This window comes from Centropristis striata, chromosome 3 (assembly GCF_030273125.1).
Source record: "Centropristis striata isolate RG_2023a ecotype Rhode Island chromosome 3, C.striata_1.0, whole genome shotgun sequence".
In the NCBI taxonomy this organism is placed as follows: domain Eukaryota; kingdom Metazoa; phylum Chordata; class Actinopteri; order Perciformes; family Serranidae; genus Centropristis; species Centropristis striata.
The window spans coordinates 20,168,167-20,190,998 of NC_081519.1; the positions used below are offsets into that span (position 1 = coordinate 20,168,167).

At 39.2% G+C, this 22,832-nt stretch overlaps 1 protein-coding gene across 3 annotated transcripts in view; it reads right to left on the reverse strand.

The window, feature by feature from the left end:
- foxp1b (forkhead box P1b) overlaps positions 1-22,832 on the reverse strand; it is a 181,850-nt gene that overhangs the window by 121,224 nt on the left and 37,794 nt on the right. For all 3 annotated transcript variants that reach the window (XM_059328899.1, XM_059328902.1, XM_059328901.1), the window contains exon 3: positions 20,373-20,416. The gene's annotated coding sequence lies outside the window, so the exon portion shown is untranslated. The remainder of the gene's footprint in view (positions 1-20,372; positions 20,417-22,832) is intronic.

Genomic DNA, 22,832 nt, shown 5'->3' on the forward strand with positions numbered 1-22,832 from the left:
AGCCCCGGGAGCTAAATGAGTTTACCCAACGCATAACATCCATTTAGATAAATGTTCCATCATTTTAATGATGGAAAATTTGTATTGGAGAGAAAAGGCAACAACGGGATCCTGATAGCAGCTGTACGCCTTTTCTCCTTGTAACATAATGCCCATCTTGTAATGCCTAAACAGATAATTGTCTCCATTTCAAACAGCACAAAGCTGTAATATTGCCATTTAGAACAGTGGGGGTGCGGAGAACGTAGGGTGAGGATAAACAAGCACATGCTGCTTCGCCCGGTTGGGAAAACCGAGCCCATCACACACTCCCACATTGAGATTTTAGGGAATAGAACAACTCCTGCTTGAGATAATTACCCACCTAGGTGGGTTATGTGCATGCTCAGTAAGGGGCTTAGTCTGAGAATATGAATCAAAATGCAACAATTTCAAAAGACAAAGGGAACTAAGGAGCATTTTGCAAGGTTCTCTTGTAAAGTATTGAGAGGATGTTGTAGGTGTTCTGTGTTAAACAAAGTGACAAAGACAACAACAATGACTTTAGACAAAGAAAATATCTCATAGTAGTTACAAGATGGCATGAGATCAAAGCCAATGCACACTGGCCTGTTGTCAGGTATATGCTGATATGAAAACGTGTGTTACAGAGTTTCCAATAGTTTAATCTGTTTTAACTTTTAAGCCGCATGCTGCTGCATTTTCTTTTTTTTTAGCATCTCTTGCAGCGTCGACCACCACAGCCCCAACATACTATCCCCACTCAAATGAATGGGATTAGTGATGCCAAGCCTATAGTGTCATTCAACGTGGGACAAGAGCTTAAAATCACTGTAGCTAAATATAGATGGCAGCTACTTTGCCCATTCTGCTTATACGCTATAAAATGTTACATGAATATGTACTAGAGGGCATAAGTATTCGAGTACTCAATTTAGACCTCAATATTCATTCAAAATATAGTCTTGCATTGTTTTTTTGCTTTATAACTGTCAATATCTTACTACGATGTGGTACTATGACAAGTGACTCATGCCAGCTGACAAACTAATGCGTATGGTAACATTATAACGGTACGACATTCAACATGTCATAAAGTTATTTTTAGTATGGTGTTTTGACCACAGTGGGCGCTGGGCTGCCCCACGATTGAACATGCTACATAATGTTAGCTACAGTAGCTATACGGGTAGTCCACTCACCTTATGTTAGTTTGCATGCAATTATATTGGTGGGTATGGGACATTAATACGCTGATACCAATAGCAATAAAGCCCATATCCCACACTACTTCACCCCACTCTACTTCACACTACTCTCACGCTACTTTCACAGCATCATCAAAAACTCATTTTGGACGCTTTCATTTTTTATTTTCTTGCAGTAGTACTTGACTACTCCAAGATAATTTAATGTAAGTGATCCACTATGGAAATGAATTAATCCTTTGTGACATATATTCAATTGAAAACTGTACAAAAACTGTACATATTCTATTCTCAAACTGATAAACTTCTGTTTTTATTTATGTTTTACACAGTGCCACAACTTCATTGGACTCGTGGTTGTCTATAGGCTGATGAATCAATATTGGAATTGCCTCCCATAAACCCAGTATCGGTTAGGCTTTAGATAGCATGACAGCTAGTGTGATACCTTTAGAGGATCAGATGATCCAAATAAATGTTTCCATTCTCTATGCAAATACCACAGGCTTCATTGTAATTGTGTGGGGAAAAAACATGCAAACAGCCTATTTTCAGAGGAAATGGACAATCAGAAGGGTTTTTTACTATGGTAATGAACTGCTGTGGTTACATCTGAGCACGAACAAAGACTCATTTTATTCTGTCCACAAACCTGTGAAGTGGACTTCCCTATTAGTGAGGGGGGTCACGGCTTCACAATATGCTCTCTAGTCCTAGGTATGTTATCAGTGCCTTTGGCTTTGTTGTAAGATTGCATGTTCAAAATATGAATTAATACCCCTCCACTGAAACGCACCCAATCCCAACAAAAGGCGTGCATTCACTGTGGACAGCTCTTCAGCTCCTCTAATGGACAGGCTCTCCTCTCTCTTCACACTGTGCAGACAAAAAGATGAGGGCCCATGAATATTTACCACTAAGTAAAGTTATTCCATTAATTACTCCAAGCACGCTTAATACTGTATCTGTGGCTACTTCTGTAGCGGCTCGTTAATGAACCTTCACACATCATTACCATATTAATTAATGCTCAACTCAATGGTTGTCAATAGGAGGCTGCCAGAGTTGTCTCCCGCTTCTTTACAGCCCATCCGGGATGTTTCGATCACTTAGTATCAGCACCTGAATAAATCGACAGGATCTATTTATCATGCCGGTGCCTGACAGTGTGTTTGAATAAAACAAAAAAAAATGTAGAGACACTGGTTAACACTCCTCAGGGCTGGTGAATGTGAATAAAAAGCATTGTGTAACTAAGAAGAGGGCGTTGGAGAGTTTTAGTTGTGATATCTACTGTATATACAGGGTCATTGGTGTTTGTTTTTAGGGTGTGTGCAGGAGATTTTCCAAGTCACTGTCTGTGCTCTGAAACACAGGAAAATCAAAAGCATGAGTCACTTCTCAACAGGCGCAGCTGCTTACTGTATGATCTGATCTGCTAAAAGGGCTGACTGCACACTTATTTTCTCCCTCTTTTCTTCTGGGCTTTTATTAAGAACGACTGATTAAATGAAAAACATGGCTAAGTCTCGTAAAGACAAAAAAAAGGCAGCATTTGAAAAATTGAAAAAACAAGCATTGTTTTTTTTGTCTTTTTGATGTGATTGGCAGGATCCTGGCATTATATTGTAACACCCACACAGACTGTAAACAACAGCACTTTCTGACACGCAAACAGACTCAAAACCCACCAATTAAACCCAACTTCAATCCAGCCAGCCCTTATTCTGAGTGCTTTTTTCACATTCTTTTTTTTTTTTCTCAGCTTAAAAGGCAACAGTGCCGTCTGCAGAATGTCAGGCCTGTCTGATCCCCCCGATTCTTTGGACCTGCCCTCACGTTTTGCTGAGCTAAGAACAAAGTACACAGAGTGCAAACAGAGAGCTTTGCTGCCTTAATACCAAGGAAGTGGAATTTCACTTCTAACCCAAAACAAACAAGGCCACACATTTCTTTACACTATTTAAATGAGCTCATTGAATGCAAAAAGTCCTATCAAGTGGATATCCAGTGTTTTACTCTGTGCCTTTGGGAATTCTAATCTATTGATCCATGAGAAAAAGCACCAGAAAACTGGCCTTTGTGAATTATTTTGTCTGCTGAGGAGTCACAGCTGGGGCGGCTCAGATCCACACGGATGAAAAAAAGTCTCACTTTGCACGTGAAATTAGATCAGCGCAGTCAAAAAGTTCAGCCCCGATCATGCACGGACAGCGCAGCACACAAAGGGCCGACACACAGCGAACATTATGCAATCCTATTTTTATAACCAACCCCTTTTCCACCCTGTCAAGTAGGAGGACTGTCAATTCTGCCCAGCCATATCAGGTTTCCACTCTCGCCCGGGTCCCAGCTCCTCTCCGACCACGGATCCTGTGCGCTATTAATATCAATAAGCTGCAGATTCCATTTCCCCAGACAAAGACAAAGGGAGAACAAGAGGCGATGAGTGAAGGGAGGAACTAATACCCTCACGCATCATCGTGGGGTTACCACTTACTATCACCTCCAACCCTGCTGCGCTGAAGAAAGGGAACATTTCGCACACACTGTTCACACATACATGCAGTACTGCATGCACACCCACAGCAGGCCAATGCAAATATAGGCCAACTGCTGGGTGATGTGTTCCAATCATTTGTGAATTTTTAACTTACACAACACATTCCTCCATTGATCAGGTTAAACTATACAGCTCTTAATGTTCTTCTTCATTCTCATCACTATTCAAATATATTAAAATATATAGCCTAAGGATACAGAGAGATTGACAATAGGGTTTTTATTGACAGTGTTCTAGTTTATATATTATTTTATCTGTAAATGAACAAGCTTCACCCATAGCATTTAATGCATTTAGTAGGGCTTTGTGTTGGCAAGAAGTTAGTGATACATATTATTATACCTATACTATTGTGATTCTTTTATCTGATTTTAGGAAAACTGTCATAGTATAAAGAGCACACAACCACAGACATAAAATTGTGGTAGAAAAGTAGTTGACAGTGAGATTTGCACTTACATTTATCACGGCCTCCAACATAATAGCATTACTTTGTGTCTGCTACAAATCTTTGCATGTAAACTATTAATTAAAAAAATCAATATAGGCTTTTTGTAACTTGAACGACAGTATCGCAAAACATAATAATGCAATACTTAAATGTAATCATCTTTTCTTGCCCCCTCGCGTGGAGATTTGCAATTACAAACCCAGACACTCAACTACTGTAGGGCTGCAACTGACATTTATTTATTTATTTTTGTCTTAAATCTGCTTTTTGAACCCATTTGAGCCCATAACTGATTTTTTAAATTTCCTTTCCTCCCTTTGAAAGTCAGTCAAAATGTTTGGCTGAAAAGTGAGTTTTTCTTTTCATACTAGAACAAATTTTGCAATATGCTCTATTCTATATCAGAGAAAAAAACACAAAGACATGTGCTAAGACTAAATATAGCATGATAAGAAAATGGCTAGGAAACTACCAGGAGCACAACCAAATATTTGGTGTCTATGGACTCATAACAAGTTGAATATATAAGATATGCACACACATGCAGTGTTAAAACATCGTGACTTAGTCAGTTGTAGTGATACTTGCCCAAAGTACGGCTCGTGCCAGGTTTTGACTTATCACAAAATTATACTAAACAAAGGCAATAATGGTTAAATCAAGCATTTAAGCCAAAAAATGGCAGAAAATAGTGAAAAATGTCTATCATACATACCGAAACCCACAATTTCTTCAAATGCCTAGTCCGACTAACTTAATCTAAAAATATTAAGTTTACTATTATTTAAGATGGAAAAACTCAGATTTTAGGAAGTTTAAAGAAGCAAACATTAACTATTTTTGATTTTAAAAATACTCCAAAGATAGATTCCTCATTATATCCAAAACAAAACACTGTCTTTGCATTGATTAGATACTTCATACACTTCAATGACTTCTCTCAATAATTTACAATGCTACACAACATTGTATTCCGTCTAAACACTGGACTTACAGTATAAACTCTCACAGAGGAACTCCAGTTAAACCCGTTGCCCCCCATACGCCGACTCTGTCAATCACTTACAGAACACACCTACACATGCACACACGTACATCCACCAGCGTCCCATAAAAGTCAAGCGAGGAGGAGGAGGAAAGATAATGAAATCTTTACAGACTTACCCAGGAACAGTTAAACAGACTTTCATCATGTTCATCAAACTGTATATTGATGCAGATTCCCTCCAAGCACTGAGTGTTTTGAAATCCACTTCTGAAGAAGAGGAGAAAGCTGCCAGTGAAAGTAGCAGGTATGGAGTAGTTGAAGTAGTGTGGTACTGGAGTGTGTTTGTGTGTATTAGTGTGTGTGTGCGTGTGTGTGCGTGTGTGTGAGAGAGAGAGAGAGGGAGAGTGAGCGAGCAAGTGAGAGAGCCCAGGCTGCCGCGTTGAGAGGGACTGGAGGTATGTGGTCTAAACACAACAAAAGCTGGTGCCTTGCTCCAGATTAAATATGCAGGAAGAGGCCCCTTTGCATAAACACAAACACTCAGCAAATGAAGAAGTGGCACAGAGCAGATGCCTGCTGAGAGCCCTACCTGTCCTGGCCTCTTTTAATTAGACAAGAGCAGGCAGAACAAATGAACATCAACACGGTCACACGAGGCAGAACAAAAGGAAGGAGGGGAGGAAAAAAAAGGAAATACTTCCTCAATCCTCAAAAATGTCCTTAATGAGAAGAACATAAGTTTATAGAGAAGCCACTAAAAAGGGCGCACAAATTGAGAAGATTTTTTTTCTTTCTGGTATGATGTCTTGTTTGCACCTTTTATTCTACATTCAAACAAACTTTTCTAATTAATTTGCCAATCTTACTTTTCTTGATCTGTGATAAGACTCAGTGAAATATAATTGTCTGATATATTTATTTAAAAAAAAGGATGTGACCAGAGCATGAAGACTTTAACACGGAACTGCTTAATTACAACCTAAAACACTAATTAAATTTTAAAATATCAAATTTAATTAATTGAAGTAGGTCATTTTTTTGGTGAGGGTTTTCATTAAAAGTATGTCCTGGATTAAAAAGGCACACCTTTAATTCATCTTTACATATGCTTTTCTTCTACACACCTCCTGGTAGAAATGGAAAAATATAAATAAAAGGTCATTTTAATCAGCAGTCTTTCTTAAGTGTCTCAATTACTTTCCTCCTTCTCTTCCTCTATCTGTCTCTCCCTCTGTTTTTTGTCATTACAACAGGAATGCAGATGTGTGTGATGTCGAGGGAAACTCTTGGAGAAAACTGCCAGGCCATGAAAAAAAATGGAGGAGAAGGGGAGCTGAGCCCTTCCAAAAAATGTGGCGATTGGCGTCAGATGCTGAGTGACACATACTGATGCAGCCGGTCAAAAATGTCATTTTCATGTGAAACCCTCTCAAATGCGATCAGGGGGAAGGGAGAAGGGTGAGGTGACACTAGGTGCCTGGAAAGGGAGAAATTGAGGGGTGAGAGAAGGGAGTCAGGAAGAGAAGGAGAGCAGAAATGAGACCTCTGGAAAATAAACAGGGTGTAGGGTTTCAAAGGCAAGGGGGACACAGGCATTCCATTGTTCAAGCCAATTATCAGTGGAAAATAATAACAACAGATGGATCCAGAGCGGCCAACTTGTGCCGGAGCACCCTGGCGCTGGAGAACAGATGATGAAATGTGAGAGTGCTGTCGGAGGGGTTGGTGTGTGTGGGGGGGGCAGTCTCACACACACACACACACACACACACACACACACACACAGACACACACACACACACACACACACACACACACACCAGATGTGAACTTCCACAAGGACAGTTTAATATGTGCTCTCTGGCCACCACTTGTGCTTGGGCATGGCAGACAATGGCTTGGTCAACACCTCCCTGCATTCTCAAGTCATGACACACATGGCTCCTGTCAACGGATTCTCATCAAGGGGTTCATATGACTTCCTACGAAAACTTCTACAGCGGGATTCATGTGATATGCTCCGAAATGTGACATGTGACGAACCCCCAAATCTACTTCTTAATGTTAGGCACCCAAACTAGAGATGGGGCCGATCCGATCCAATATCAGTATCAGGCTTTGATTTTTTCATGTGATTCAGTCATCAGGTGATCACAAACGGCGGCCTTTCACCCAGTAGAACGGAGTTCGTGTTCCATGTGAAAACAAAATAAATAACTTTTTACGTAACTTATACGTGCCTCACTTCACCCTCGTAACTACTTCCCTGCTGCCATTTACTTACAATAAAATGTCCTGTTTTTTATAACGCCTTACCAGGAAGTTTTCTGCCCTACACCTAGGTCAGTGGTTTTGTAGCCTAAATTCAAAGAAACTGCAGCCTTTTTTACAACCTTGAATTGTACATGTATAATAATGTGTGTGCTATTTTTATAATGCTTTGCGGTACTGTTAGCTGCGAAATGCTCATATAGGTCTTTATGGGTGGTAATGACAAACGTCTATTCTGTAGTTTAGGGGGGTCCCGGTGGCTCACTGGTAGAGTGCATACCGCTAAGGCTAATTCCTTGTTGCAACTGACAAAGGTTCCAATACCGCCCGAGGTCTCTTTGCTGCATGTACTGTGCTGACAACACTCAACTTGATGACAGCGATGGTCTTTTTGGCTTTCTCACGGATGGTGAGGGACACTTGCGGTTTGCTCAATAAACTACAACTTGAAAAAATACTATTGGAATTATTAATCTAGCCAATTGTATGTTTATAAGAAAGTCGTGGATATTGCTCTGACTACAGCTATTCCAGCTGATTTCTAACTTTGCCATAGTGAACGCTTGCCACCTCCTCTATTTAACGTCCGACACAAACAGACATCTGGCCTTGTCTTTTATTACTTAATCAAAATGAATATGTGTATAAAAACATCTGGTTTGTCTCATATCACACGCATTTTATTACAAAGCAACCATACACTTTATTTTATGATTTGATCATTTTAGATGGTCTAGATATTTATTTTTCCAAACAGTTATTGCACTTTTATTCCAAATAGTCACTTTAAAAATATGGATATTATGGAGGAGTTGTCAATTTAAAACTGTACTCTTTAAAATTCTCTAACCACTTTTTGAACTCAAGCACAGCACATCATGTAAATCTATTTAACAGTAGTTGATAATGCACTGCTCTGCACTAAAGTTGTTCAAGTTTTTCAAAACCTTAAAGCAATATGGACTCTTACACCTGTTTGCATGTGAAGCCTGCTTAACCTACAGTTCAAATAAACTGCTTTGGAAGACATTTAAAATTAAGGCAAAATTGTAACACAATGCAAATTTATCTTAAAAAAGCTCTGGTATAGAACTCAATAGCAGATATTCAAATTCAGGTATTGGAATTGGAACGGAAATGGAAATGGAAAAAGGTGGATCAGTGCATCTCTAACCTGAACCTCTATAATAAGGTTAGGAAAAAAGAACAGGATTAGGCTTAAAAAGCACTCATGGTAACACATAGCTGACATGTAAGGGCCACTGCTGTAACCTACATCACAATCATTGTTTAACCATATTGTCAATGTTGTAAAACAATTGGGTTTCGGCATAAAAAACTTTACCTTAAGATTAGGAAAAAAATAACAAGTTTAGGCTAAAAAAAGCAATAATTTCAACACATTTTTGACACATGACGCCTGCTGTTGTAACTTACATCACAATCACTGTTTAGGCATGTTGTTATAGTTGTAAAATTGTAAAGTTTAGGCTTCTAAAACAATAATTTCAACACATTAATGACATGTGACGGTCACTGTTGTAATCTATATCACAATCACTGTTTAAAGCAGGTTGTTAATGTTAGGTTTAGGCACTAAAAACACAAAGAAGAATTGGGTACGGCTTAAAAAATACGAATTCCAGGCAAAACATCCAACTGAGGTTTGATCCATGTAATACCGCCCCCCACCCATCCAACAACCAACCTACGTGTTTTTAATATTACATTGCTTCCTCACAGGTCAAACTTTGTGGGATACCTACACATTCCAGTGCATTATTTTTTGTAAGAAGTCATACAAACCGTTCATAAAGAAAAGCTGATTCTGAGTTGCTGAGCGATAAATTTAAATCTGTGCATTCCTTTTATGTCCAACAAAGCAGGGTCATGTGATGGCCAACACATGCTGGAAGTGTAGTAGCATCACAACAACCTGAAGAAGGAAGAAGTTGTTTTTTCTAGGATTTTCTTTGATTCAAATCAGCGCATATCCCCAATGACCTGTTGTGATGTTTTCATTTGATGTTTTCCAGCATGCCTAACGTTCGCAGACAGGCAGATGCAACAGTGCGCCGGAGACAGACCTCATTGACTCTGGCTTCATTCACAGATCCCTCATATCAGCCACAGACTGACAGGCAGCGGAGGGGGCTGCAACCTTAAAACAAAACCAATTCTCTGTGTGACTTGTCGAGGGGTGGGAGATGTCTGCAGATAGCAGTACAAAAGATCTGCCCTTCCTTTTTCACAAGAAAAGAGCAAGTTTTCGTTTCATTAACTCCAGACTAAAGCGTAATTATCTCCCTATAGACCTTAATCACCAACAGAAGGATAATAGAACAAAAAGCAGTTTCTTCTTCAGTCATTAAAGTTTTTTTATGTTGTTGTTCTTTTTTTCTCTCCTCCGCACTTTAGATGAGTCCATCAAATGACGCAAAAGAATCATGAGGGCACGAGTAAAGTCTCATTTTCAAACAGGGTCTGTTAACACCATAAAATAGACTCCTTTGCTTGAGTGTGCCCTTTTCCTCTCTGCCTGTTTGACCTGATTGACGGCCACAGAGAGGAGAGGGCAACACAAGCAGATAGACACATGACTCAAGTGCTAAATGACTATGATTGAAAAATGCTTGAAGTAAAATCAGGGTGAACACCACAACACCACTTTGTATATAATCTAAATGACTAACATTGCTTGGAGGTGCTTGTGATACCGTACCCTAAATGATAAATCCCTGGAGAATTGCACATAAGGATTTCTACAGGAGAAAAAAAAAGAATGGAAAACTTTGCCTAGATTTAATTAGCTTATGAGAAATAATTGCCATTAGCAAATCTCGTCAAATGGGGTTGAGGCATTTTGCTGGGGGAAGAAAAAAAAAGTCATATTTTTGGTCGATGGGGAGACAAAGGGCTTTCAAACAGGAACTGGCGAGCCATCAGCCGTTTTAGCGCACTGAGACTGAGGTCGAGTTAATTAGACTATTGTCATTTTAATCAGGACAGCTCGGCGGCCATCACTTCCTGAAAGAGCCAGTGGACTTTAAACGGCTGAGGGATTTTTGTGTGTGTGTGAATGTACTGTATATGTGTGTTGGGCCCGAGGTGTCACCCAGCTATGGGTTATAGAGTATGGTCTGGTTCTCTCACATGCTTAGAACATTAATGAGCTGGAGACACACCAAGGAAACAAAGAAGCCTGGAGGATCACCAGGGGAAACTACTCGCCTCTGCTCTACTCATGTCTCTGTTCATTTGAAAATAATTTAAATATCAAATATTTGAAATAATTTGCTTCTCCCTGGCTATCAGATTTTGAATAGAGGCTCTTTCATGTCTTCGTTATTATGTTCTTCACTGGCATTAGCATTTAAAACATAATCAATGTAACCATATTTTCAAGGTGCTTGCCATTATGTGACAATAATGGTTTATTTTTTCCTGATTTCCATATTTTATGAATACAATCAGACATTCGTAATGACAAACCAAAGACTGGCGAATGATATATCAAATCTTTGCTGAATATCTGGAGAGAGTTTTAATCAAAACTGACAAAAGGCTGGATTTATTCGAGGCTCGCTCCACTTTCTTTGTGACACCTTTAGAGGAAAAAATAAAGCCGACACCAGTCTCATTTGAGTTTAGCAGCAGCCCTCAGAGCAGGAGTAGGGGGAGGAGCTGTCAGTGGAGCTCTGCCAATCAGCAGGGGTGATAGAGCAGCCAGCCCAATATTAACACCAAAACATCTTTGGAACTTTTCCCTTGGCCATAGTTCAGGTCAGCTGTGGACAAGGTGACAAAGGTAACCTGCAGACAAATGCTGGTGAACTTCCCCCCCGTGACACCGCTGCCAGCCCCGGGGCAGGACTGGCCAATGACATGAGCCGAACGCCTGAGCACAAAGTCGACTAGAGCAATATTTCATATTCACCGACCTCAAGGGAAAGTGCATTAAAAGGGGGATTGAAACAGTTCTGGCACATTTGACTCCATGCCACTTCTTACTGCGTCTGTTTATGATTATATTAATAGTTCCGTAAGTTCATCGTTTTTAACATTAGTCATTAATATTTCACAGGGAGTTAATATTAATCCGATCAGAAATTATCTTCCTTCAATAATTCAATATACACATTAATAATTCAATAAAAAGAATGTTCTGCATATTTGAGGGGAAAAACTGGAGACATTCAATAACTAGATGTGAGAAAATGAAGCCAAAGAAGTCACATTACACTACCAAGTTAGCGAAATACAATAACTAAAGCCTGGCTGATATATCAGACCGCCAATATTATCAGTGATTTCGGCCTATACCGTATCGGCATTTAGCTGTATCAGTGTCCAATATGTGCCGATTTGAAAACTTTATAGAGCAGAAAATGCAGAAAACGATGCCTTGGGTTACTTAGAAATTGTGTAAGCCTTTGATATTATTTGTATTTATTCTTCATTTAAATTGTCAGCAATTGACTGATACTGAACACACAGTACTGATGTTTATTTATTTATTTATTTTTATTAATTAATAAAAAAATATATATTATTTTTTTTCTTAACTTTAATTTCTAGAATTGGTTGATAATGTCATATATTGTGTGATCAATGTTTAATAATGTAAACTATTTTTAAATGTATTTATTATTACTTCTTATTTGTTCAACCCTATGAATTACAAAACTAGCTAGCAAGTTTAAAAAGTACTTTTAATACACCATTCATTATAAACAGAAACTGTCTTTGATTTTTAACCTTGAAATTCCTTGAATGGATAATGTACAATCCCAACTCCAAAGAAAGTCAGTACTTTTGGAGAAACATAACAAAAACAGAATGCAATGATTTTAGCAAGTCCTTTGCCACCGAAATTTAATTAAATACAGCACAAAGATAAGACATCTACTGCTGCTCAAACTGCACAGAAGACATTTTTTCAGTTCTTCCATCAATGATTGTGCTGTTTCCATTAACTTACATATACGAGTGAAAACAAGGCCACAGTGAGTAAATGTGACAGGAGCAAAGAAGCATCCTGAAAATTGGGGTTCAGAGGGTTAAGAAAGCAAAATTCTAGGTGCCTTTTCATAGTTTTATCGGTGCAAAATCTGTGCATAATCCACACAGAAAAGATCTATTTTGATTCCAGTTTAAAAAATTCACTATATCAGCTCCTGTATCGGTAATCAGTGAATTTTTCCACTCCAGAATTGGTATCGTTCTTCAAAAATCCTGATCGTGCTCCAACAATAACAGCTAAATTTATGAGCAACTTCAACTGGAATGCAGCTTGTTAGCACAAACACAAGCAACCTTCTTGTTTCACCTTAAATTGGTTTGTAATCCAGACTTAAATGCACTGACTAACAGGGGCCACAGGTTGCTGTATCCACTCGTGTACATTCAGAGATAAGACAGACATGCAGACTGTGAAGCCTCTGCGCCATTAAAAGCCCCGAAGTTCCTCCATAAGAGATTTACAGGGATTAGATGGTGAAATAAAGGCCTAATCTTTATTTGACAGGGAAGCCAATCTCTGGCTCACTGGTCAACCCCTTGCGGTAGGCCCCTCTCTCACAACTCACTTTCACTGCTACATATCTCAGGCTTATTTAAAACCACATTTAGGATGCATACCGGGCTTTGTATGAGGTCTCAATCCAATTTTCATGCAAAAATAGTGTCATTTTTCAAGCGATAAGTGTGCAGATGCATAGTGCTAAAAAGACTTATTCCATAAATGATGTCCTATATTGGGTCACAGCCTTACCTGCATGTGAGTACATCTTGATGGCTATTTCCTTTTGTAATTTTCCTTTTTTTATCTAAGCTATGCCTGATTGAAAATCTAACCAATTTCCATCTGCAGTTTAATGACAGATGGAAAGAGATATTTCATGGAGATGTATAGTCGACACTGATAAACTATTAATCACACTGCTGGACAATGACACCGGCTAAATTTAAACACAAAGTGAAAAAGGCGTCCCTTATTCCTTAAATTATTCATTACTGGGGACTGTTATTGCACAGCATATAGAATTAAAAAATGGCATATTCCACTTAATTACAATGCGTTTTGATGGTGGCTACAGATGTCACAGCTTGGACTGTGATCCTTTACTATGTTTAACTCTGTCACATGGTGTCTCTCTTCCTCTCACCATCCCTCTGTGTCTGTCTGCTCAGTGTCCTCAGAATAACTGCCAAGATGATGAGGAAGGTGACAGAGTGAGGAGAGGAACAGAGTGATAAATAAGACCTGGTTACTTAGGGTAATGTATATTTCTATGAGTATAGTACAAAATATCCAAAGGGATACTGTTTGACATATATTGGTAACGCTTTTAGTGTTTTTGCATAGCAATCCATGCATCACATTTCTGTCAGTGGCACTATTTTCTTTGTCTCGTGCATCAAGCTTAATGTAAAATGCATAATTTCTGGAAACATTCTTCCATAGAAAGACCAACCAGATACTAGCTACACAAGGTTCTCTGATCACCATTTTCCCTATGTTTTTGTTTCTCCTAAGCCTAAGGATCCAATTTAAATAGAGGCTGTTTGCACATATTGAGCTTTTTGTGAGGTAAAAGCTCTGCTTGGAGCACTCCCTCGGAGGAGGATTTCTTTTTTTACTCTAAAGCACATTTAATTTTTCTCAAATAAAAGACTGCTCATTCAAATTACCTGTTTCTCCATTGTATCTGATCCCACTTAGAGTGATACAGATGCTAATTTATGTTCAAATGTTCCATGTTTGTTGTCTAGCTTGTTCTTCGCTGTCAATGATTGCATAAGAAAAACACACATTTGTTGTTACTAAGCACAGGTTATTTTTTAGAAGCTCTGCACTTGCAAATCACCACAAAACTGACCACATTCTGAGCAACTTGCAAGACCTTCCCTGTGACTTTTGTGTGAAACAGCTGGTTGAAACTAGGAAACAAGAATTACCACCTCCAACCAGTCAAGTTGCAGTTTACATCAATGTCTGTCAACCCTCATGTGAAGCCACGCTAGTAGACGATGCTCCAAAAATTGATGCTTCAAAGACGCTTCAAATTCTAAAGGGTGGATTCTTCAACCCAACAGCACAGATCTATAAAATACAACCAATTTCCCCCAAGAGTGTCACCAATTCAGCATCCAACCAAATTTCTTCTAACATTCTAATACATTATGATGTCACAGTAAAGTTGACCTTTGACCTTTTCAATATAAAATGCCATCACTTCATAATTCTATCGAATTAGACATTTGTTTGAAATGTTGTCATCATTATCGCATGAATTTTTGACTTATGGCCAAAAACGTGTTTTGTGAGGTCACAGTTAACACATTAACTCACATTGAGCTACCATAATCTAATCAGTTCATCCGTGAGTCCAAACAGATGTACTTTTCATAGTTGACAAATTTCTCTCAAAACATTCATGAAGATGTTCACGAGAATAGGGCGGACATGAGGTCAGGTCACAGTGGCTTTCACGTTTGATCTTAAACCACCAAAACCTAATCAGTCCATCCTTGAGTCCAAGTGGATCTTGTGCCAAATCAGAAGAAATTCCCTCATGGCATTCCTGAGAAATGGACAGACAACCCAAAAATATAATGGGTCTGGTAAGGGCCAAAAGAAATCTACTACATGTGAAAACACCTGCTACTGTGTAAAACAATTCCCTTAAATAAAATAAAATTGGGGACGGAAGGATTGTGTTGTCAATGTCAAAAACACGTTTTAGTTTTTAGTTTTAATTTAAACTAAAATGAGTGCTTTGGGTGTACTTTGCTTAAAAGATGTGTCCACAAATTAGTGAAGATTCAGTTGTGTGCGCACCATAAGCAGAAGATCTGTCAGGTGACTCATTATCTCTGCAAGTCAGCTCCCTCTGTGTTATTTCTCCCTGTTTTTCCCCTGTAACTGCAATGAAATAAACATGTGCAAAATAATGTTAAGTTCTACTGACTAATTATATTACTTCTATTGTTTTGTTTTTTTCATTACTAGAAAAATAGGTTATATTAACATTTATTAACAAATGTAAATGAAAGATTAAGCCAATAATGACAAAGCAACATAGCAGGCAGGTAGGTAAGAACTCACTAAAAAAGTTGGAACAGTGATAGAACAGGTTATTTTCCTATGAGCGGCAGACAAAGGCTTTGTTTGTGTGCTCCATATCCTCCACACAGTGTGTTCTCTCCCCCTCTCTCTTCCTCATATCATCCCAGCTCACAGCAGCAAACAGAGTTGTACGCAAATACTAAAAGCCATAATGCATGATATTGTTTGGTGTTAACATTTGAATATTTAAATGGTGTGTTTTAGATCTAGATATTCCCATTTAAATTTCCATATACTGTACATATTGGATGCAGACAGTTAAGCTGAAGACTTTGTGGGCATATTTGCATCTTTTTTTTTTTCCCGAACACAATGTTGGTTCAACTCTGCATCATTTTCATGATTATGTTCTTGCCTCATAGGTACTTGTTAACAATGCAAGTTACCTATGTTTAATAAATGACTACTGTACATGGCCAGTGTCAGAGCCACAGAGCTGAGTATGTGAATCACCCACGTACATGTCACTTAACCAAATTGGCAAAGCTGATAAGCCATATTTACATAGCAGTGTTGCTGGGCGTGATTACTATCTGTAAAACTTCCCCCCACGCTTTAATGGAAAGTTGGGATATAACTTAGTGTGGGTCACAGCTGCCCTCGGGAAAATAGCTCAATTACAGCCGTGGATATAAACACTCATGTAGCTGTCGGAGTGGTAAACAGATGTGGGGTGACAGTCTGTAGTACATGATCAGTCAAGCAGCTGTTGCTGCACCTTCATTCATTCACTTGTTCTGATGATGGATTCCGATTTCTCCCCCCACAGCTCAACATGCAGCCACAGTATTTGCTTACGGGGCAGTGGCAATAGGCAGATTAAGCTGCTGAGAATATCATTAACATGTTCCCTGTGTAAAGCCAACGCCTGCTGCATTTTTACAGCCGCTGTCAAACACAACAATCAGTTTGCATCAAGTGGACATTATAGATGGACTGAGTGTGACTTCAGTCCCCGTCTCACTGTGCAGGCCTCTGATGTGGCAGTTCTAAAAGTGACACCATTACAAACTTTCCAAAGTGAAAAAAAGACAACATAAAGAGCATTCAGAATGATGTCATATGATGTTATTTTGTCTTAGCACGCTGTGCATTTGTACTCACACAGTGTATTGAAAAGGACATCCCCTTTGGCTGTTGTCTCATTGGGAGCCTACCTGTCACACGGCTGATGTGACGCTCTTTGAATGCAGTGTGTACATGTGATCAGAGCAGCAGCAAGCACCCAGATGACAAAGTGACTAGGAGTGTCAAAGCAGCCTACAAACAGGCCTGTCCTCTTTCAGTCAGGAAGCTGGGAGCAGCAAAGGCGCTGCCTTGTCTCATCTGCCAGCAGCGTTCGATGCCTCCCCGCCTCATCACAGAAACCACGTCTGATGGTGTGTGCATCTACGCGCTGGACGGCTGTTTTGATTTCAGCCTGCGTGACACATCTGTTGCTTGTCACGTCGCGTTGTGCCTGTCTGCGGAGCTGAGCGCGACCGGGGCAAATGTGCTCCTCATCCTTCTGGCTGTGTTTACAAACAGGGCTCACGCTTACAAACAGGCCAGCATGGTACATGTCATGTGGAAGGTCATGGGGAGACATAGGTGCACCTGTGCAGCTGGTGTCACAAGCCATCAATCCTGCTGCAAATGTGCCGCATGTAGGCTGTGAGTGCTCTGCATTAAAAGATGCATTACCTGCTAATGAACCCTGTAGGAAATCTTAAGTAAAAGTCACAAGTAATTGCAGTGTTGATTGTGTATAATAGGAAAAAGAAAAAGGTATGGATCTTGGTCACTTTATTATCCTTAAGTATTCCCCATCATTGTACACTGCCTACTAAAAATCAATTATTTTCTTCCCATGTCTAATTGAGAAAGTTTGCTCCAGCTGTAAATCAAATCTCCATCTAAGATGCATTCCTCACAATGTGCTCTTTATGGGCTTTTAACGTACCTCACAAGAGCATTTCACAAAACTACCAAAATCAAGGATATTCCATGAAGTCTACCTCTGTCAGCTTAAATACATGAGCAATGACCATGGCTAATTGGATCCAACCCATCCATCCATCTATGAAGTACACATGCTATATCAGCGAAAATCAAACGACATTGTTTCACTCAGTGTAAGGCAAGCCCGGCACTAAAGAGCCAGAAAGGTATTTATTAATGGGATGTTACAGTAGCTTAGGAGGGGGTGCATTCACAAGTGCTTCATTTCTACGTCCTTGTCTTTCCAATCAATATTCAAAAGTGCCTCGTAATTACACGTTTAGGATTCATTTACATGCAAAGTGCCAGTGTGGCCATAAATTGCAGTGAAAAGTTCTGACTGTGAGATTTTTTTTCTTACTCTCGATACTTTTATTATCTATTTTATTTTTAGGATTTAGAAATATCTTCATAAACATACTTTTTTAATTTTCAAATAAAAGAAAAAACACAAAAGCAAAATGAGAAAACTAAGGTTTGTCTACATGAAAAATTTGTTTGAGCAGCAAACCCCATCCTGTTATGTAAATGCAATCCCTCTTAAGAGGGTGGGGGGAAAAAATTGAGATGGCTCATTTACATTGTCAAATAACACAACACTCATACTTTCCATTTACTATCAAACTGTTTTGCAGAAGCACTAACCTGGAAACGATCAGTGTGTGTGCGTGTGCAGCTCCTCGGCATCAAGTCAGTGTAACAATACTGCTGAAATGGGCTTGCGTGGTACACAACGTGATCGAACACCGTGACTGCCGTTTTGACCGGCCTCGTCAGACCACAAGACAACACGTAGCGGGGCTGGCACGGCAGGGAGGCACGGCGCTGCTATGGGGCTCTAATATATTCAAAGAGGGATCATTTACTTAAGGCTTGCATCCAAGGATCAGTCTGGCCTTCATTAGCCTCAATCTGACACGGATGTGAACAACATGTTGGCTTGCCACATGAACACCGCCCCTCCTCCTGCCGAACCCCAAACACTCAACTCCCCCTCCCTTTTCTCTGAGACCTGCACAGCAAATTCCTCTGGAAATATCACAGGTTGTTAGCATTCCAGAGAGAATTTTACATGGGTGTACACTCAGGCCTTAATTAGAGACACTATTTGATCATTCAGCAGCTGGGCTTTATTAAAAATATGGGTTCACATCGCCCTACAGTCACCCCCGGCTCAGTGTGAAAGAGCTCACAGAGGCAGAAGAGTCTATGAAACAAGAATATGAATATTCATTACTTGATGCATAGAGTCCCTGTACGGGAAGTCTACGCCCAGGCAAAGCAGTATTTACACTCCGTTTAGAACAACATTTGAGTTTGCCAGTACATCTACTCAGTGTCATCAACCTCCAATATATGAAGAAGGTGAATTAATTTCTGATTTTTCAATTATTTTATATTTCAAATCTCCTGAGAAATAGGAAGGACCTGGGCGATTGAACAAATTTTATTTTCAATTACGATTTTGGCTTCCAACAAGATAATTGAGATAAAACGCATCAGAATGATGCTCTCGTTTTGTTTTGTGTTATAAAACCAGCACATCCCTTTACTTTCCCTTTAGTACTCTTTTGCTCATTTACTGACTGAAATATGTTGGATATAGTTTACCAAAATGTTGAATATACGTTTACTAGTTTTCAGTAGACTGTGGCAGTGCACTCAAACATATTGGATCTAATTTATTTTGGCCTGCTTTATTATTTTTTTGTATTTTCATATATTGAATATGTTTAGTACTTTTCAGTAGGTTGTGGAAGTGCACTTACATTACAACATAGTTTATCTTATTTATTTGTATTTATTAATTTGTAAATTAAGTATACTTAATGTATATATTTATGTATTATATGTGATTTATTTTATTTATTTATATATTTTTTTCATTATTTCCTAATTGTTTTTCAGCTGAATCATATTTAAAGTTAAATGAATATATATAAATAAAAAAGTCAGTGAGTAATCATGTTAAATAAGCACAATCTCAATATTGAATAAAATTTGATTATTATTTCTGCCATATAGTCTAACTCATATAAATCCAAAAGAGACGATCATGTTTTAATAAGCAATATATGCATAACATATATTTAAATAATCAAAAATTGCAAGCTCAATCAAAACAACCACATTAAAACCCTTTACAGAGTTCCACTGAAAGCCTCGACATAAGTGTCAGCTCAGAAGCCGAGCTACATCGACCTGAAAAGAAGCAAAGAGATGTAAAATATATCTGACCAAGGTCGACAGGGACTATAAAACAAACACCGGGTTTAAGGTGAAGTCTTCCCTCCGTGAAGGTTGGCCATGTTTTGTGTTTACACTACACTGCAGGCTTTGAAATTGTTTTGCAGTGTGGAGTCTGCCCAGGGTCATTGTTTGTTTTTGACGTGTTTATACACCACACAAGGAGTAATGACTTCTCGGATAGTCAGGGGATGCAGACATGATCCTGCACTCTATCCGCAATTTTCTATACTGTTCAGGTAACCCGTCAACTTTGAACACCAACACTGAGTGGGCCTCGCCACTGTCGTCATGTTCGGCATCATTCAAATGTGATGTAAATATGTAACTGCATCAGGAAATGAGGAAATCGGTTATTATGCAAAACCTCTGTTATCATTTAGTTGCACTCAAACCCACAACAATTTCCATATAATGCCCTTGTTTGAGAATACATTAAAAACCAGTTTGTCCAAAAGTTTAATGATGCAAAGCTAGTACACGAGAGGTTGTTCTGTGTTAACTGTCTATGGACGTGCATGAGAAGAACTTACTTTGATCTGTGGCTCCACAGGATGTCACCACTGGAGTCTCCTGGCTGGACCGACAAGCAGCAGATAGAAGGGGAGGAGAGAGGAGGAGAGGAGAGGAGGGAGGAAGGTGGGGGAGGTAGAAAGAAAGAAAGAAAAAAAGAAAAACAGTGGAAATTATTTGAAACATGAAGGTGACTAACAAAAAGCAGAAAAAAACCATGAATATCTTTCCACAATTCCCTTTTTAAAAAGCAGTGAAGTCACATCAGATACCATGTGGTTGATTATGTGTGCGAGTGTACACACACGTGCAGTATGAGAGCAAAAGTGGAGGGACACGAAACAGGTCACTCTGAAATGAGTATTCATTAAAGCAGAATTAAATAGGTTTCACAGTGTCCCCCCTTTAAATATCTGTGGATACATATTTAGCATCCTAAACGAGATCTCCCTTGATTAAACAAATAATGACACATTCCAAAAACTGTAACTGGGTCCAAATTAATTTGAGCATTGCACTAATTGCATTTAAACACTGCTCCTCCCTGACCTTAGATCAAGCACTTTTTAATTACTGGCTTCTGAAGGCTCGATCCCTGAAGTGTTGATGGGAAAATAAAAACAGTGCAAGTTTTACAGCACATTTAAGCATGCTTTTTATTTTGTATAGATGAAGCTCCACCAGGAGTTAATATGGGAGAAAAAAGATCCTGAAAGTCATTATAATAAGAAATGTTCTCAAAATAATGACTACAATCACTTAGTATATACTTAGTATGACTAAATAATGAGAAACTTTCTCTAAATATTATCTTAAAATCACAAAACAGTGACTTAATATCTCAAAATAATTATGTACTTATCTTAAAATAATGACTTAGTATCTCTAAGTAATGAAAAACTTTCTCAAAACAATGACTTACTTATCTTAAAATTATTATTTGGTTTCTTTTGAGAAAGTTTGTCATGATTTCAAGATGGGTTAGAGTTATTATTTTGAGATAATTTAGTAATTATTTTACAATAATAGGTACTAATTTTGAGTTTTTCGTTTCAGGATATTAAGTCATTATTTTGAGATTCTAAGTCATTATTTTGCGATACAAAGTAATTTTTTTTCGAGATAAGCAAGTTCTGATTTTGGAAAAGTTTCTTATTTTATCAAGACACTAGGTCATTATTTTGCAATAAGTGATTATTTTAATAAAGGTTCTCATTATAATGACTTACAAGATATCCACAGTTAACCTTTTATCTTTTTTTTAACTGGCTGAAATGGGCTTACACACTAAACATGCAAGTTCTGTGAAATAACTTGTTCGAGGTATTAAACTGTCCTTTTCAAATCACCACACATGAGTGCTCAGCCTCTAACAGTCGCGCTCCGTCATCCTCTGCCCCATGCCCCTTCACCTTAACTCTTTCCCTCCGTTTGCAAACACAGAGGGAAGAAACAGCAAAATGTGTTTCCTGAAAGGGAGGAGAGGTGGAAAAAGCCCATCCTGCCCCGAGAATCACCGCCGCCCCACCAGAGCCGCCGCCACTGGCCTTTCTGCAGAGGCAGCAAAAGTTCCCCGAGAGGGGAGTGTCTGCCAACTCAAACAGGGCTCCTTCTCCTCTCTGTGGGCCGCCAGCCGCCCATGTGGGCCTGCGCTGGGCTTCCTGAGGGCTCGCTGCAGCTGGAGCACTTTGAATAAAGGTAACAGCAATGTCACAGCTACTGTAAACTTGCTAGGCTGCTCCTGTCAGCAGGACGTTCCCAATCAAAGCAGAAACAACCCCACCTCAAACACAACGCTTTTTTTTTTCTTTTTTTCCTGGCCCCAAGTCCAAACTTCCCACGATTTACAAAGAGAGCACACAGGCGAGAGGGCAACCACTGTTCCCTGATCTTGCCAAACAAAATGCCAAGAGACCGGGAGTGACATTCAGCTCTGGGGTTTAAAAATACGAGCAATTTGAAAATGATTAGAGTCTTATTTTATTGTTGAGCGCTTGACACAGGAGAGGAAACCAGAACAATCAAGCCCGACTGACTTTTTTTTTTCTGCTGAATTTAGAAACACTAATTAGTTTTGCTCTCGTAAAGCCAACCTGAAAACGACCAATTAGAAAGTGAAAATGAGACGTGCAGAGGAAACAAGAGCTTGTCATTTCCACTGTTTGAGTCCCATATGCACAACTTTACTGTGATGACTTTCACACACACACACGAGATGATTGGCATGCCGCCTACTAAACCTGATGTCACGTACACACTCTGACCAGTTAATGGCACTTTACATCAAATAGCATTTTGCTTAGTTAGAGGGAAACCATTACAGATCTGTATGGCCACATCAAACCCAGGCTGAGCAGCTTGGCCATGCAGATGTCTGAAGTAGCAGGCTGGGGAGAGGATACAGCCCACCAGGCTGACCACAACACCAGCTGCTTTCAGCTATAGACCTACCAGGGCCAAACTGTTACCCCCCTCACAGG